The sequence below is a fragment of the Prionailurus bengalensis genome, chromosome B4 (genome assembly GCF_016509475.1).
Source record: "Prionailurus bengalensis isolate Pbe53 chromosome B4, Fcat_Pben_1.1_paternal_pri, whole genome shotgun sequence".
In the NCBI taxonomy this organism is placed as follows: Eukaryota; Metazoa; Chordata; class Mammalia; order Carnivora; family Felidae; genus Prionailurus; species Prionailurus bengalensis.
In genome coordinates, this window is record NC_057358.1 from 80,166,437 (window position 1) to 80,182,697 (window position 16,261).

A 16,261-nucleotide genomic window follows, 5' to 3' on the forward strand; every position below is an offset into this window, starting at 1 on the left:
AGAGAGACGATCACTTTGTTTCTTGTTATTTAAAATCTGGTTTGTTTCAAAACCGTTATCAGTAAGGGGGATGTGGGAAGAGTAAGACCCTCCACAGAGCCCCTCTGCCCTCCAGCCTTCCCAAACAGCCTAGCCCTGAGGCAGAAGCTTCTCGGGAGAATAAGGAAAACTGATAAGCTCGTTCCCTGGTCTGGCTCTGTTGGGATTATCATCTGGCTCTCCCTGCAGCTGTTGGAAGAGCTAGGGTAATGCAGGCCAGTGCTATTCTGTGCCTAGAGGAAGGAAACATGGCCTGGGCCTGCTGTGACCACAGCCCCTGCTGGGATGCCGAACAGACCCACAAACTCTGGGCCCTCAACATCCTCCCCATGCCATTCTGCCCTTGATTTCTTTTTTTTTTCTTAATTTTTAAAGTTTATTTATTTTGAGGGGGGAGGAGCAGAGAGAGAGGGAGATAGAGAGACTCCTAAGCAGGCTCCCCGCTATCAGCACAGAGCCTGATGCAGGGCTCGATCCCTCGAGCCATTGAGATCACGACCTGAGCCGAGATCACGAGTTGGACGCGAGCCACCCAGGTGCTCCCCCCACTCTTCTGCCCTTGATTTCTGTGCATCCTTTGAGGTAGATTTAGTGTTGCCTTTTCAACGTTTATTTATTTTTGGGACAGAGAGAGACAGAGCATGAACAGGGGAGGGGCAGAGAGAGAGGGAGACACAGAATCGGAAACAGGCTCCAGGCTCTGAGCCATCAGCCCAGAGCCTGACGCGGGGCTCGAACTCACGGACCGTGAGATCGTGACCTGGCTGAAGTGGGACGCTTAACCGACTGCGCCACCCAGGCGCCCCTAGTGTTGCCTTTTCTACATCGTCCTCGCTTCCCCTTTCACAGACTAGGGTGGATGTCCCACACATGCGCCCCCCCCCCCCCCCGCGCTGCACATGGCAACGGTCCAGTCCCCTGCAGAGCACACATCACCCTGAATTCTAACTGCCAGTTCTGCTCCTATCTTCTGCAGCAGACAGTGATCTCTGAGAAGCAGGGACGGAGTCTGTCTGGTTTGCACTTGTATCTCTAGTGCCTGTGGCACTGCCTGATAAGAGCTCAGCACTTTTTCTGAATGAGTGGATTGTCCTCCCCACCAAACTGTGAGCACCTTGTTGACCAGGACTGGGCCTTGGTCACCTCTCGGTCCTCAGTGCCTTGTATAGTGCTTGGCACCCATATCTGGTGCTCAAAAAACTTGTCGATTTGAGTGACTGGAACTCTGTTTCTCCCCCTTACACTCTGGATGCAGGGAAAGGATTTTGCTTCTCTCTCCTTCCTCCCCTGTGTCAGGGCTGGTGGTTGAAACTGTGGAGCCCTGCCTCCAATGGCCATATTCCTGGACCTTCTAAAGGGACAACAAAAGGTGATGGCCGAGTCCCCGGGGCCGGGCATCTCTCCCCTGGCCTATCCCAAGTACAGGAGGACTCCTTGGGAGAAGGGGTGCTCAGGGCCCCTCCCCACTCACTTCAGTCTCCAGCATCATGGAGATCCCATCGTCTTCCGTGAATTCTTCCTGCTATCACACAAGTTTTGTTTCATCTTAACCTATTTTCAGAGACGTGTTTTAGCCATGTGTACCTGTTCCTCAACCCAAAATAAAATACAGGATCTGTCCTACTTCGGGCCCAGTGTTTCCCCATCTGGAACTTTCTTTTCCAATTCATATCACCATTCGACTTCCAAATCAGGTCTCCTCCAGAAAGTCTCCCTTAAACTCAGCATGTTTTCATTTTCATTTTCATTTTCACTCCCTTCTCCCATTACTCTCTGTCCCAACAGCATTGGTTTGTTTCCTAACTGTTCAAATGTGAATTCTGTCTTCCTAACCATACTGCATCAGCATGCACTATTTTATTTTTTTTAATTTTTTATTAAAAAAATTTTTTTTAACGTTTATTCATTTTTGAGAGACAGAGCATGAGTGGAGAAGGGGCAGAGAGAGGGAGACACAGAAACCGAAGCAGGCTCCAGGCTCCGAGCTGTCAGCACAGAGCCAGGTGCGGGGCTTGAACTCACGAACTGCAAGATCATGACCTGAGCTGAAGTTGGACGCTCAACTGACTGAGCCACCCAGGCACCCTTGTTTTATTTTTTTTTAAAGTAAACTCTACTTCCAATGGGGGTTGGAACTTACCACCCTGACATCAAGAGTCGCCTGGTCTACCCACCAAGCCAGCTGGGCACCCCAAGCAAGCACTATTTTAAAAGCAGGATTGACAGATGATTATCACAAATTGACAAGAAGAAAAAAAAAAATACATACCAAAAAGGGAGTAGAGGAAGATTTTTCTTTTGCTGCTTTAATGTAGAATTTGTCATCTTGGTTCTTGCAAGCTCCTTAGCACAATGGGAAGAGAATTTGATTTCTGCAAAAACTTCAGGACACATTAAGTATCTGTAAGTACACAGGAATAAAGACCATGTCTTTTACACTTATTATTTTTCTATTCCGCCCCCGTCTTCCTGGGGTTTGCCCAAAGTCTTTGGCTTAAACCCTGAGTATTAATTGGTTGACTTAGGTTTGGACTGCGGTCCACTAAGATCCCCAGATCCTTTTAAGCTAAAGAGTTTACACCCTGCCATGTGGATGTAGGTAGCAGAAGGGCCTTTAAGCGTGACCCATGAGAGAGAAGGAGGTTCTCCCAGGCGGCAGGCTCCTGGCTGAGTGCATAGGAAGGTGGGGGCAGGGGGGGAGTGGGAAGAGCCAGACTAGAGACAGACATACATACTGGGCTGGCAGTTGGGGCAGGGTTGGGGAGTGTAGAGAGGGGAAGAGAGGAGTCTGGGCCAAGGCCAGAGGTGGCTCCCAGGGGAGTCCTCAGAGCGGGCAGCCGGACGTCGCTCCATCCTTCCCGCCTGACGGATGGGTCTGTTGCTCAGGCACAAGCTGTCAGGCCGGGCCGCTGCCAAGGCAGAACAGTGGCGCTTCTGTGCGCGCTGCTCCGCGCCTGGAGAGTGGAGCCGCCCCGAAGGCCGCGGGAGTGATGGAGAAAGCAGACGTCCCGGAGCAGGAGCCGCGAGGGGCGGGGACCCGCGGCCGCTGGGTCACGCGAAGCGAGGGCCACGGGATGCCAGCAAGGGGGGTTGGCGGGGAGCCGCGGAGGGCGGGAAGGGGTGGGGGGATGGAACCAGCTCTGGGGGTGGGGGCGGGAGCCGTGGGCCGGAAGAAGGGGCAGAGGGAAGGACGCCCAACGAGGGTCGGGGCCAGGCGCTCAGTCCTCCGGCCCCACGCCCCCTCCCCTTCGATAACAAGAGCCATTTGCCTTCAGTGACGCGATGTTCGTTTCCCGGTCGGACGCTCCGAAACCGTCCGAGCGCTTCCCTCCCCTCCGGCTCCGCCACCTCGGCCCGCGCGTTCCGCAGCCGCACCGGCCGTCCGCGCTCCGCGTCCGCAGACCGGCGGCGACATCCCCGCGGCTCGCGCCCGGGACCGGGCTCCGCCAGCCGCCCCGGGGCCCGGCTCCGACCCCGCCCGGCAGCCGCCTCCCCCTCAGCGTTAATTAAAACTTGCGAGATGGAGAGGCTGGCGCGGGCGGCTCCGTTTTATTTGCAGCATCTTTCATGCTGCTGACGATCGTAAAGGGCTTTAATATTGAAATATGGGCCATTTTCCCAGCTCCAGCCCTCGCCGCGCGCTCCCCACACCCCCACACCCAGCCACCCCGCGCTTGATGAAAGAGCCCCTGCAAATCCATTAAGAAGAGATAATTGAAAACTCCGGGGTAATATTTAAGGCCGCGCGCCGACGCGGGGCGGAGGGCCCGGCTGCGCCCGCGGGGCCCGTCAGTGCGGTGCGCGCCTTCCTCCACCCCCCACCCCCCTCGCGCCCTTCGTGGGCCTCGCTGTACCCGCCTCACTCCCAGCTCTCAAAGGGCCTGCTCTCGCGTCCTGGGCGCTGCGGAAGGCTTGCCTCGAGAGACTTCTAGTTCCATAAACAGTGACAAGTCACATGGGCGAAATATGGCTCCGGAGCCAACGTGCGCGGTGGACACAGCGTCTCGCCCCACTGGTCCAGCTCGAATTTGATGCATCAGCACGAAGCCCTGCTTGGCGCCCGCGGACGCTGCGTTCCCCCTCTGCCTGCAGTGTCCCTCCAGTGCTTGCCCACACGGGGGATTGCGGCCTCTCCATCCAAACCGTCCAAAGGAATGGTGCCCTGTGGGTGGGAGGGAGTGACACCGCGTCTGACCACAAGGTAATGGTCGTTGCAGCTGGTGATGAGGACACAAGGATTTGTTATATGTGTATCTTCTCAATTTTCTACCAAAAATTTTTAGAAAGCAGCTCGAGTATCTTCCTTTTATGCCTCCCTCTCCCATTGACCTGTTGGCCTGTCCATTACTGTCCCTTAGCGCATTGTGTTGTCATTAAATGGTTTAAAGTCTGTCCCCCTACTAGGCTATGACATCTTGAGAACAGGAACCAGGTCTAATTTCCCTACATAGCCCTTGTGCCTGGCTCAATGCCAGGCACATAGCATGTGCTCAGTAAATGTCATTGACTTGGATGCTGTCTGTGTTCCTAGAGGTCTCCAGAGTTTCCATGCAAGCACATGGGGGGAGGGTGGGACAGAGCATGGAAGAGAGGCAGGATCTGTGAGGCTGGGTTGGGGGTCATGTCCATTTCCCACGGTGACTGGCTCCAGGATGTTCCCGGAATGGGGCAAGGGGGTGGGGGGGATTGCTGAGAACATTGTCGTGCACTGTGGTATAGGAATCCTTAGGTCTGTACCTGAGCTCTCAGGGTGGGGGTGGGAGTGGGATTCTCTACTCCATTTGGCTCACACTCCAATCAGGTCAGCCTCAAAATTCCTGCTGTGTGTGTGTGTGTGTGTGTGTGTGTGTACACACCCACACATGTGTCCCTATGTGTTTTGCGTGGGGGAGGGAAGCAGGGGGAAGGGAAACAGGTTATTTGAAGATCTACCCATGCAAAAAGCATGAGTGATTCAGGCATTTCCATCGATAACCATCAATAACCCCCTACCCCTCAGCAGGGCCCTTCTTGATCTCTTCTCTTGCCCCAGACTTCCCAAACACAGTGCCCAGCACCCTGCCAGGAGTGGAACTCACAAGAAAGCACCATTGAGGGAGGGGCTATTCTAGCTCAGCTTCCACCCCCACCCCCATTGGTCCCAGAGGCTACAGCTGCAGGGACCCCCTCTGTATGGCCAGGATGAGGCCCATGCCCTTCCAACTCTCTGTTTCCAACTGAAGGACTCCTCATCAAAATCACAAAATATATTGGGGCGCCTGGGTGGCGCAGTCGGTTAAGCGTCCGACTTCAGCCAGGTCACGATCTCACGGTCCGTGAGTTCGAGCCCCGCGTCAGGCTCTGGGCTGATGGCTCAGAGCCCGGAGCCTGTTTCCGATTCTGTCTCCCTCTCTCTCTGCCCCTCCCCCGTTCATGCTCTGTCTCTCTCTGTCCCAGAAATAAATAAAAACGTTAAAAAAAAATTTAAAAAAAAATCACAAAATATAAGAGCTGGAAGGAGCCAACAGAACGTCAGGTCTCGCCCCCTCTTTAATATCTACGGGGCAACTGAGTCCCAGAAATTGTATGTGAGGCTGTTGGTGACAGAGCCCATGCGAGAATCCCAGCAAGTTAGCAGAAGAGTGGGAGTTAGAATCCCAATCTCTTGCCCTACTTAAATACACACAATTAGTACTTGAAGTGCCTTCTGCAGACATTGCCTGTGAGGTTGTTTTACAATTCCCATCTACAGATGAGGAAAACGAGGCTCAGGAAGAGAAGTGATTTGTCTAGAGTCACACACTGGTAAACAACAGGTCCAGGATTTGAACCCCAGTTTGGTTGGCTCCAATTCCAGTGCTTGATTCAATATCCACTCCCCTGCCCTCAACACACACACGGACAAGCCGGGCCTGCTTCCCAGACATTCACGCTTCATCCCTAGGACATCTGCAGTCAGAGGTCTTTCCTCTCCTCGGCCCACCCGTTCCTACCCAGGGCAGTGCTCTTTGTCCCAAATGAAGGCAGCGGGGGTGTCCCCAGTATGATTCTGGGCACAGACCGTCATGAACTGAAGCCACGCAGAGCCTGGTCTCCTGCACGCAGCCCGGCTCCTGTCCGTGGCCGCTGAGGCCTCAGCCATAAATCCCCAGGTCTCAGCTCATAACCATTAGCAAGCGATTGGGCTCATCAGGACGCATTTATGAGACTCAGGTCAGATAAATGGATTGCCGGAGGTCAGGAACAAGGGATCTCCTCGCCTTGCCTTGCTTCAGAGGTGTCCCCCACCACCCAGAGGCTGGCAGATTCCATTCGACTTGCAGCTGCACGTACAAGAGGGGGTGTTGTCACAGTGAGGTCAAGATGTATCCCCGGGTGTGGAAAAAGGCCAGGAGATGTCAAGCCCCAGATAGCTCGCAGTCCTCAGGGCTGGAGACACACACACACACACACAAGCACATACATAAACCCACATCCACTATCACACCTCATCTCGGGTTCAGATCTGAACTATTCAGCAGCCACCGCCGCCTCCCACGACACTCACCTCAGTGATGTTCTCGCACTGCTCCACCTCTGAGGTGTTCTCTAGATCGGTGCTACTCCAACATCGCCGTCCCTCCCAACGACTGGGCATTTTGTGAAAATGCAGATTCTGACGCAGGAGATCTGGAGTGGAACCTGGCGTTGTTTTTCTGATCAGTTTCCAGGCGGAGCCCATGCTGGATCTCCAAGGATTTTCAACAATGTGCCTGCATAAGGAAGGGGTACGAGTTTCAGAATTTGGAAGAGATGGGGGAGTATAGTTTGGAACACCCCTGCCCCCCCCCCCACCACAGAGGGACTCCCCTGCTCACACCCAGGCGCCAGAGCCACTTTTGGAATGCTGGTCCCCTTTTCTCCACACAGTTCCTTCTTGCCCTTCAAATCTGAGCCACATGTCACTTCCTCAGAGAAGCCTTCTCCAGCCACCCAGTTTAATGGGTCCCCACATTAAATCTGTGATCACCTCAGCCCTCTTCACAGTATAGGTGCCACGACTGGCACTTACACATTTGCTTCCTTTTTTTGGTCTGCCTCATCCCCTGAAATGTAGGCCCTGGGGTCAGGGATCGTGCCCGGCCTGTTCTTTCGTGAATTCTCAGTACCCAGAGCCTCGTAGGCAGCATATATGCGGTGACTATTGCTGAATGAATGAATGAATGAATGAAGCGTTTCCATGCTGAGAAGTAATCTGAATGGGGAGCGGAGGCGAAAGGCAATTAGCGAAATCTCCTTGGTTGAAGGAAACTGGGAGGAACATTGTATGAAGGACTTCGGAGAGAAGACCCAGGGAAAGGAGGGAGGCAAATGGGTCTGGGTAACAGATTGGCCTCACTGGTCCCAGGTGACGTGACAGGCATGGAGAAGGGGCCTGGAGGGAGAGGTCCTGCGGGCAGGGGCAGGTGCTGCAGGATCTCAAAAACCATTCTCCGCACCTCATGGGCAAAGTTCTTCACTTATTTATTCTTTCCTATGCTTGACAGATGCTTACTGAGCCTCTACTAGGTGCCGGGCACTGTGCTGCGTGTTGCATTTGCAGGGATGAACACCATGGCTCTGCTTCCTGCCCTCATGGAGTATGCAGTCTGTCAAGAGGGACTGACATTAAACCAATTGAATTGGATTGTCCGGGTTGGGCTAAGCCTACAAAGGAGAGGTGCATGATGAGGGGTGTGATGGACAGCAGAGAAGCTTCCCTAAGACAGGACAGGTCACCCCGAGTCCTGAGGGGTGGGGCTCTTCCTCGCCAGCCCCCTGACCCCTCGGCTTACATCCTGGACTTCCCTGCATTCTGCTGCACTGCCCCTTTAAGAGGCGCGCCTCTTTCCTGAGCAAAGGAGGTTCCGGGCATACAGCCGAGCCTGCCAAGGTTGTGGGCTATAAATCAATGCTGGCACTCCCTTGGCAGTGGGCTCTCCTCTGAGTTGCCCAGATGGCGGGCAGGCCTGTGGCTCCAGGGGCAGCCAGGCTCACAAGAGGGGGGAGGCAGGCAAAGTGGGGACACAGCTGGGCCCTGGGCCCCGATGGCAGCTGTCCACCTCTGTCTGAGGGCCTTGGGCCAGAAAAAATGCCAAGGTCCTTCTATGCCAGTCACAGGGACCTTCTGACTCCTGAGTCACGAGCTGGCATTGACCTTTGGGGTCACAGTCCTCTCACCACTTCCTGGGATCCAGGCCTCACGGACATCCTCTGAGACCAAAGGCAATGGGGCTGTCCTTTCGGATGACCTCTCAGAGTCCTAGTCTGTTCTAGCATCCAACCCCCAAGTTCTGCCTGTGGGGCAGAACTCTTCTGCCCTCTTCCCTCTTGCTGTAGCCAAGGTGTGCTCTTTAACCCTCCGAAGGACAGCGGCTTCCCATTTGGTGGGGGTTTGGGACCTGTCCCCTCTGCCCTCACTTTAAGCTCCCCAGAAAGACAGGCTAAGATTTCTCAAGGTCAGCTGCAGAGGGTGGCACTCTGCCCTCCTGGGGGCTGGCATCCCTCAGCCACCCTCACAGGTGCTGTGACAGAGGGAACATATGTTGCTCCCACCCCAGAGGACAGTAACAACATCTCAGCAGCCACAGCCCCACAGAGCTGAGCTCAGCAGGCCTTGACAGACCTGGAAAGGCAGCCTCTTGCCTGGGCCCGGGGCCTGGGTTGTGTGTGGAGGGGGAGAAGCAAAGCCTGGAGACCCTTCCCACAAAGGAATAGACAGGCTTGACTGCTCTCCCTTCTCCCCCCTGCCCCCAAATAACCAACAATGTATCTAGAACAGTGGGAAACTCCTGGGTTATAGAACACTAGAGATTTCCTGGGACGTTCTTGCCCTCAAGTTCTCCTGTGAAAAGTCAGAGCTCCCAGGAACTTAGAAATCCTCTCACACACTCGTTGTATAGATGAGGAAACTGATGAGGAAACCCCCATTGTATAGAGGAGTAAACCCGGGTCTATCAGCATTCAGGTTATTTCCACTCTATCACGTTTGCTTCCTGAATAGAAATCCCCTGAGCCACCAATAAGCAGGATGTATCATGTTCCAGCTGTGATAGTGTAGATGGAGGTTAGAGAGTAAGTAGGACTTTCTCAGAATGGCGGACTACAGAAGAGGAGAAGACGGAGTGAAGAAATTGAGTTCTCCAAAACAGTGCGGTGGGAGCAGGGAGGGTTGGAATTTTGCAGAATAGAATAGAGGCAAAGGGGACTGGCATGGAGCCCGAGCAGGGCCCGTGGGGCGTGGGGCTTCTGGGGTTCTTCACTGAGGACCTCCAGCCTTCATCCATTCCAGGCTTCTGGGAATCTCCGGTAGTTTAAATTCAGGCCTTACCTCGGCTGATTCTCTTGGCTTATTCCTTGCTCTCCCGGGATGGCTTATCTGGCTGCCAGAGTCATTTGCCGTCTCTAATTTGTGTTTAAATTAAAGTTCCCACAAACAGGGGCTTAATGTGCTGTTACCAAGAGCTCCCGGGCCCCCTGCAGCTCCGGGAAGTTGAGGGGACTGGGGGAAGAGGCCGTTCTGCACGCATCGAGGCTGAGCCCACTGGGCATAGGCACCTGGGGTGAGTGAGCCAACTGGGTGCGTCCTGTCCTCACTGCTCTCCCCAGAATGGTGACCCCTCGGAGCAGGGCTCGTGCTCACAAAAGGCTCGGTGATGGTAGACTTGACAAGGGGCTCCCTTGGTGGTTGTTCACCCTTTCTCGGGACATTGGAAAGGAGGCAGGGGAGGTGCGCAATCAAAAGAAGGCTGGGGGCAGAATCAGAGAAGCTTCGATTTTTACCACTTACACAGTGTTCCCTGTGTGCCAGTGCTGTTCCTAGGGGCCTCGTGACCACAAACTCACTTAAACTGTCTCCCCAACCCTATGAGGTGGGGGGTTGCTATTCTCATCAGCCCCATTTTTATGGATGGGGAAACTCAGGCCCAGAGAAGTCAAGTACCCCGTCCAAGATCACACCGCTAGTAAGAGGTGGATCCGGGATTGGCATCAATGCGGTCTGGCTCCAGATTTTTTTTATGTGCTGGGCCACCACCGCGGCCAAGATTTGTCTGTTACCCTCCAGCCTCTTGATCACCCAGCGGGGTTTCTCTTTGATTGCCAGTGTGAGGGAGATAGAATGATCCTCCTGTAGGCTCCTTCTTCCCTCTCTGAGTCACAGATTTCTCATCAGTAAGGTATGTGCGGGGATTCCAGGGCTCGAAAGCCTTGAGGAGATAGCTGGGCATAGCAGCCAGCAGAGGCGGGCCCTGGGCACCAGTCTGTTTCATTCCCCTTGGCCTGACCACAGCTTCCGGCTGCCTGTCCCACACTGCCCCTTGATTCTGCTTTCCAGGAAGGCAGGGATTCCTCACCCCTCAGGGAAAACCCTTGGTAAAGCGTTGTCCTTCATTCAACCTCTCTGTTCCCCGGGGGAGCCCCTGGAGAAGAGGGGTAATAAAGCTGACCTGGGTCTCTGAACCACCGGGGACCCGGTCCTCTGCACCCAGGTGAGGCCAGCCAGAGTTCCAGTGGGAAACAAAAGACACATTCAGAAGGGCTTCACGGAAGGGAGTTTCATGATATGACAGTTTGCAAGGTATAGACAGGATTCGGGGAACCAATAAGGGCCGATGAGGCACCAGGAAAGCCCCAAAGAGGCAGGAAATGGAAATGTGCAGCAAAGCCTGATTCGAGCTGGGGTCATGAACGAAGGGCCACCCAGCAAAGCTGTGGCCACAGAGGAGCCCGAACCCCTGCTGGGACTCAGGCAGGAGAGAGAGCAGGCAGCAGGGGATGGGAAATAAACACAGTGGCTTCTCTCTCCTTCCCTGCCAGGACCCCTGCTGGCCAAACCCCACAGAAATCAGGAGGTCAGGAGCCCAGGTGATGCGGTCTGCTTAGGGTTGCTTCCCCAGGGCCCAGGGCAGCCTGGAGAACACAGGGGCAAACAAAATAACCCGCCCGCCCCACCTGGGATCCCCATATGACGGCGAAGCCTATCTCTGCTGCTTTATCACCACCCCTGTCCCTGCCTGCAGACCAACAGTAACTGACAGGGAAGGAGATCCAAGACTCCTTGTTTGACAGACACGGTCTGGCTCACAAGGAAGGTGCGGATCCAGGCAGAAAGAAGGTAGAAGGAAGGAGGGCTGCCTGGGCCAGGAGTGACCTGTGCCTGAGCGTGGGGAGAGGCCAGCAGGACAGAGCTGGGCGGGAGATGATGTCAAGTGGCGAGGCGAAATGACCGTACGACGTCAGGATTTAGTGCAAACCACTGGATCCTGCTCCTGCCTCCCCTCTCTAGACGGTGAGCCCCTGGAGGGCAGGAATTTTGTCTTGCCTATCCTCCACAGCTAGCTCAGCGCCTCTTAGGTGCATGAATTAGAATGCATTGGATAAATAAGTGGATAACAAGTACATGAATGAACAGGCCTAGTCACAGCTCTGGTGCACACCCCTGGGCCCTCGTCAGGGAGCACTGTTGAGCGAGTAACACGCCACACTCCTAGAGAAGTGTTATTTCTATCATCCGCCACCTCAGATTTTCCACGTGGCCAGTGAGTCACTGGCCGCTCCAGCCCACGTAGGTCTCCAAACTGGCCAGAGGCTGTGCTTTGATGGCACCTGTTCATACGTGCAGTGACTTCCTTTGGCCGCTCTCGACGAGGCAACGGCGGAAACGGCAAGTTACATCATTTTGCCCAGCAGCCTTCCTGTGAGCTCTTTCTCCGGAGAAACCTTGATCCATGGCAAACCGTCTGCGGTATTCCCGGCTGGAGCCTTTGGCAAGAGATAGGAGGCCAGAATGACAGTGCCAAAGAGGCAGCTGAAGGATCGTCACCCTGGGAGCCACAGCTCTGGCTCGCTTTTTTTCCAATGGGCCATAAAGACTGAGGGAGGCAGGGGGAAGGGGAGGGGGGTCACCAGAAAAACAAACTAGAGTTCCCGAGTGCAGTCGCTGTGCCGAGCCCACCTGGTGCAGCGATTACACGCAGACCGTGGGGCCAGGCAGCTGGCTTCCGCCTCCCCGCTCTACCACTCGCCCGCTGTGCGGCCTGGGGCAAGACACTCCATTACTGTGCCTCAGTTTCCTCATCTTAAAAAACTGCGGCTAACGCTCATGCCCACCTCATATGGTGGTAGAGAAGAGGAGATGGGCTAACAGTCGTGAAATATTTCAGAGTACGCGGTCCATACATACATAAATAATGTCATTACATACATACATTACATACATAATTCATTACATACATAAATTTCATTACATGAAGTTGAGCAGGACGCTTTGTGGACGCTAGCCCCACAAACTTTCTTTTTCTGGAACAAGGCCAGCCTTAGCTACCCCGCAGGTCTGTTGTGAGCAGGGAGCTAACGCATGTGAAAATTAGAACGTGTGAAAGCTTGTTATTTGTCATCAAGACCACGGGAGCGGCCTGATTTAGCAGGAGGCGGCAGGGAGGGATGTTCAAGGACTGTCAGTCGTCAACTTCTTTTTTTTTTTTTTAATGTTTTTATTTGTTTTTGAGACAGAGAGAGACAGAGCATGAGCAGGGGAGGGGCAGAGAGAGAGAGGGAGACACAGAATCTGAAGCAGGCTCCAGGCCCTGAGCTGTCAGCACAGAGCTTGATGCGGGGCTTGAACCCACGGACTGTGAGACAATGACCCGAGACTAAGTTGGACGCTCAACCGACTGAGGCATCCAGGCGCCCCAGTCGTCAACTTCTGATTATCTGCCTCATGGAGGTCCCCTTCTTGCCAACGTCGTCAGCTCTTTGGCCTGTTCGAGTCTTTGGTTGACAACATCCAGGCGTCTCACGGGTCCCTCCCACAGAGCAAGGGAAATGGCTGGTCCTTCCCTTCCCACCTGCGAGGCAGGTATAGCCAGTGGACACAAGCTGTGAGAGAGGGACACACACCTCCGTGTCAGCCCGCTTTCCTTTGAGCAGGAGGGGCAGGACAGGGGAGGGCGGCCAGCTCTTCTGTACCAGGGCCTTGGAAAGAAATGGGTTTGTCTTGAATGTGGAGAGCTGGGAATGAGAACAAATACACATCCCAGAGCAAAGTACAAATGTTCTGCCACGTCCTGCTACCTATGGGATTTCAAAGACTCTTGGAGTCTCAGTTTTTCTCATCCTCAAAATGGGGATAATTATACCTAATTAAAAGGGTGAAAATCGGTGACATATATAACTCCCTTGGTACATGGCTAGTCCAATAAGTGGCAGCCACTTGAGCTAACATTTTGCATTATCCGCACACCATCCCCTCCGAGGGATGGAGAAGGGCTGACATCTATCTACACCAGGAAGGGTGGTGGCGACACAAGTGATTTATAACTCCGATGTTTACAGTTTCTTTCCAGGGAACATACTAAGGGTTCATGCGTTCGTTCATTCAGCAAATGTTGCAGAATTTGTACAACTTGCCATTATTTTGCTCACTCGTATTTGTCTGGCTCTCACCACCGGAACTGCGAGGCTTACGAGGTCGGTGGTGGAGTCTGTGGAGTTCACTGGATACTTAGTGAAGACTGGCTAGGTAGGTAAGTGAACGGACGGAGCCCAAGGCATGTCTGCAAGACTGAAATGGCGGGTGCTCCTGGGTGGCTCAGTCGGTTGAGCGTCCAACTTCGGCTCAGGTCATGATCTCACGGTTTGCGAGTTCGAACCCCATGTTGGGCTCTGTGCTGATAGCTCGGAGCCTGGAGCCTGCTTCGGATTCTGGGTCTCCCTCCCTCTCTGCTCCCCCACCCTTTCGTGCTCTGTTTCTCTCTCTCTCTAAAATAAACATTACAATTTTTTTAAAAAGTAAAGTAAAAGACTGAAAGGAGGTAGGGGCAGGAGGCCTGCATTCTGGGCTCAGTCACGCCTCCAGGAACAAAACTTTCCCTTGACCTGGAGCCTCCACAGACCTTCCTTCAGCTGTGAGATACCGGAGGATCACTGGAGCCCAGACTCCAGGAATCTTTTCCCCAGTGGGAAGATATCTATACAACTGCTTAGGTGTCTCTAAAAGACCTGGAGAAGGGTTCGAGTCCCCCACTCTGAGGAATACAGCAAGTGACCAAAATAAGGATGATAAAAAAAAGAATTGATAGGAAATGGAAGGAGCAGCCCCTTCTTAGTAACTTAACAGAGGGAGGGAAATTCCAGCGAGTGGGTACGTAACATAAAAGAAGACACGACCTAAGTAAGGCCCTGCTTTTGTGGATATTGGGTGCTCCCACATGTAAGACACACTCGTTCTTGCCCACAGACCTCACTTTGTGTGACCCAGGCTGTCCAGAGACATAAGAGTAAAGGGTGGAAACAACCCAAATATCCATCAGCTGAAGAGTGGATCCACACAGTGAGGCATATCCATACGATGGAATATTATTCGGCCGTGAAAAGGACTGAGCTATGCCGAAGTACTGCTACAGGCTGCAGCACGGATGGCCCTCGCAAACATTATGCTAAGCGAGATCAGCCAATCACAAAGACCACACATCACGATTCCCTTTACGGGGAAGTCCGGAACAGGGAAATCGACAGGGACGGAAAGCAGGTTAGTGGTTGCTTAGGGCTTGGGAGGGGGCCTGGGGGGACACGAAGGTGGTAAGTAACGGGTATGAGATTTCTTTCGGGGGTGATGAAAGTTCTCAAATTGTGCTCATAGTTGCACGTTATCTGTGAATACACTGAAACCACCAAATCATACGCCTGAATGGTGAATTGTACAGTATGTGAATTATTTCTCAAGAAACCTGTTTAAAGAGCAAGTGAGCAAGCGAGGAGGGGAAGGGGCTTTGAGAGGGAGCAGGAGGGCTGTGCTCAGAAACAAAGCTCGAGGCCTGTCAGTCCTGGCTGCGCCCTCAAGCCAGAGCCTGCACATCACACAGGCAGGGTTATGGTAGCCCCCAAGCCACGACTCGGGAAGATAAATTGGCCCCAGAAGGTATGGGGCTGGGTCTCTTCTCCCCTGACAGCTCCCTCTCTGTGTTTTTTCTGGCACAAGAAACATTCTGTCTTCTTGTATAAATAGGGGAAATTTATGATAGTTTTCCCCCTTCTCCTCCCCGGTGGGCTACTCAGAAGGGGCCTGGGCGGGAGGAGGGAGATATAAATGTGGAAAGACTTGAAGGAGTCAGGGATCTTGGCTCTGGCCCCTGCTCTCCTTTCCCTCCGCATGTTTGACCATCTGCGTGAGGAGGCGGCTGGAGAAAAGGTGCAGGCCCAGAGAGGCGGGTCTCTGAGGCAGATATCCAACAGGAGGGGCACAGGGGAAATTAGGCAAGCATGGCTTGGCTATCCCGAAGCATATCAGATGAGATACAGGCCCCCTGCCTGGTTTGGGTTATTTCTGTCCTTGCTGCTGGTTGAGGCAGCTGATGGGGTGGGAAGAGAATTCATCTTGGATTCAGAAAATGGACAGAAAACCGAAGTGTGACCTTAAACAAGTCACGGCCTCTCTCTGGGCCTCATCTGTAACAAAGCGGGGGGTGGGGGGGGGGAGATGAAACCGATCAGGGGGTCAAAACTGGTTTTAGCTATGGGGTCCTTTCTCTAAATAAAATCCTTTCTTTAAGGTTTATTTATTTTGAGAGCGAGCCAGCATGAGCGGGGGAGGGGCAGACAGAGGGGGAGAGAGAGAATCCCAAGCAGGCTCCCCGCTATCAATGCAGAGCCCGATGCAGGGCTCGAACTCACGAACCGGGCGATCGTGACCTGAGCCGAAATCAAGAGCCGGACACTTAACCCACTGAGCCGCCCAGGCGCCCCTCAAAATCTTAAGGAGCAACCCAACAGCTAACATGGGGTGTCCCGCTGAACTTCTTGGGTTCAAATGAGGGCGGGGTGGGAAATGCCGAGGCCCCTGTCATGACTGTGAAGGGGTCTGGCCAAGTGTTACATGATCTCCAAGGTCCCCTCCTTCTCCGTCTGCAGGAGGGGACTTGCCCTGTATAGAGAACTCGGGCTCTGCACACTCGAGGTTGGGACCCCGGTTCTACCACTTACTGTGTATCCACTGGCACATCACTTATCTCCTCTGGGCCTCAGTTTCCTCGCGTGTAAGTGAGAATAATAGTGATCCCTCTCTCGGAGGACTGTCACGGGGGTTATATTAACTAACGTGCGTCGTATCTGGCACTCAGTACGTGTCATTATTGTAACTATTCCCTGACCTGATGTGACCCTGCCGGTGAGTCTGAACCACAAATCTGGTGTAAGGAGGGACGTCAGGAAAGACGAAGGCAAAACT

At 53.7% G+C, this 16,261-nt stretch overlaps 1 long non-coding RNA gene across 1 annotated transcript in view; it reads right to left on the minus strand.

Annotated features, from left to right (window-relative positions):
• The window catches only part of LOC122473515, a 12,772-nt gene extending 8,438 nt beyond the window's left edge, over window positions 1-4,334 (minus strand). Inside the window, exons 1-2 of the long non-coding RNA XR_006294688.1 lie at window positions 3,894-4,334; window positions 2,309-2,440 (exon numbers count right to left, since the gene is read on the minus strand). This is a non-coding gene — a long non-coding RNA (uncharacterized LOC122473515). The remainder of the gene's footprint in view (window positions 1-2,308; window positions 2,441-3,893) is intronic.
• Window positions 4,335-16,261: the final 11,927 nt, after the last annotated feature.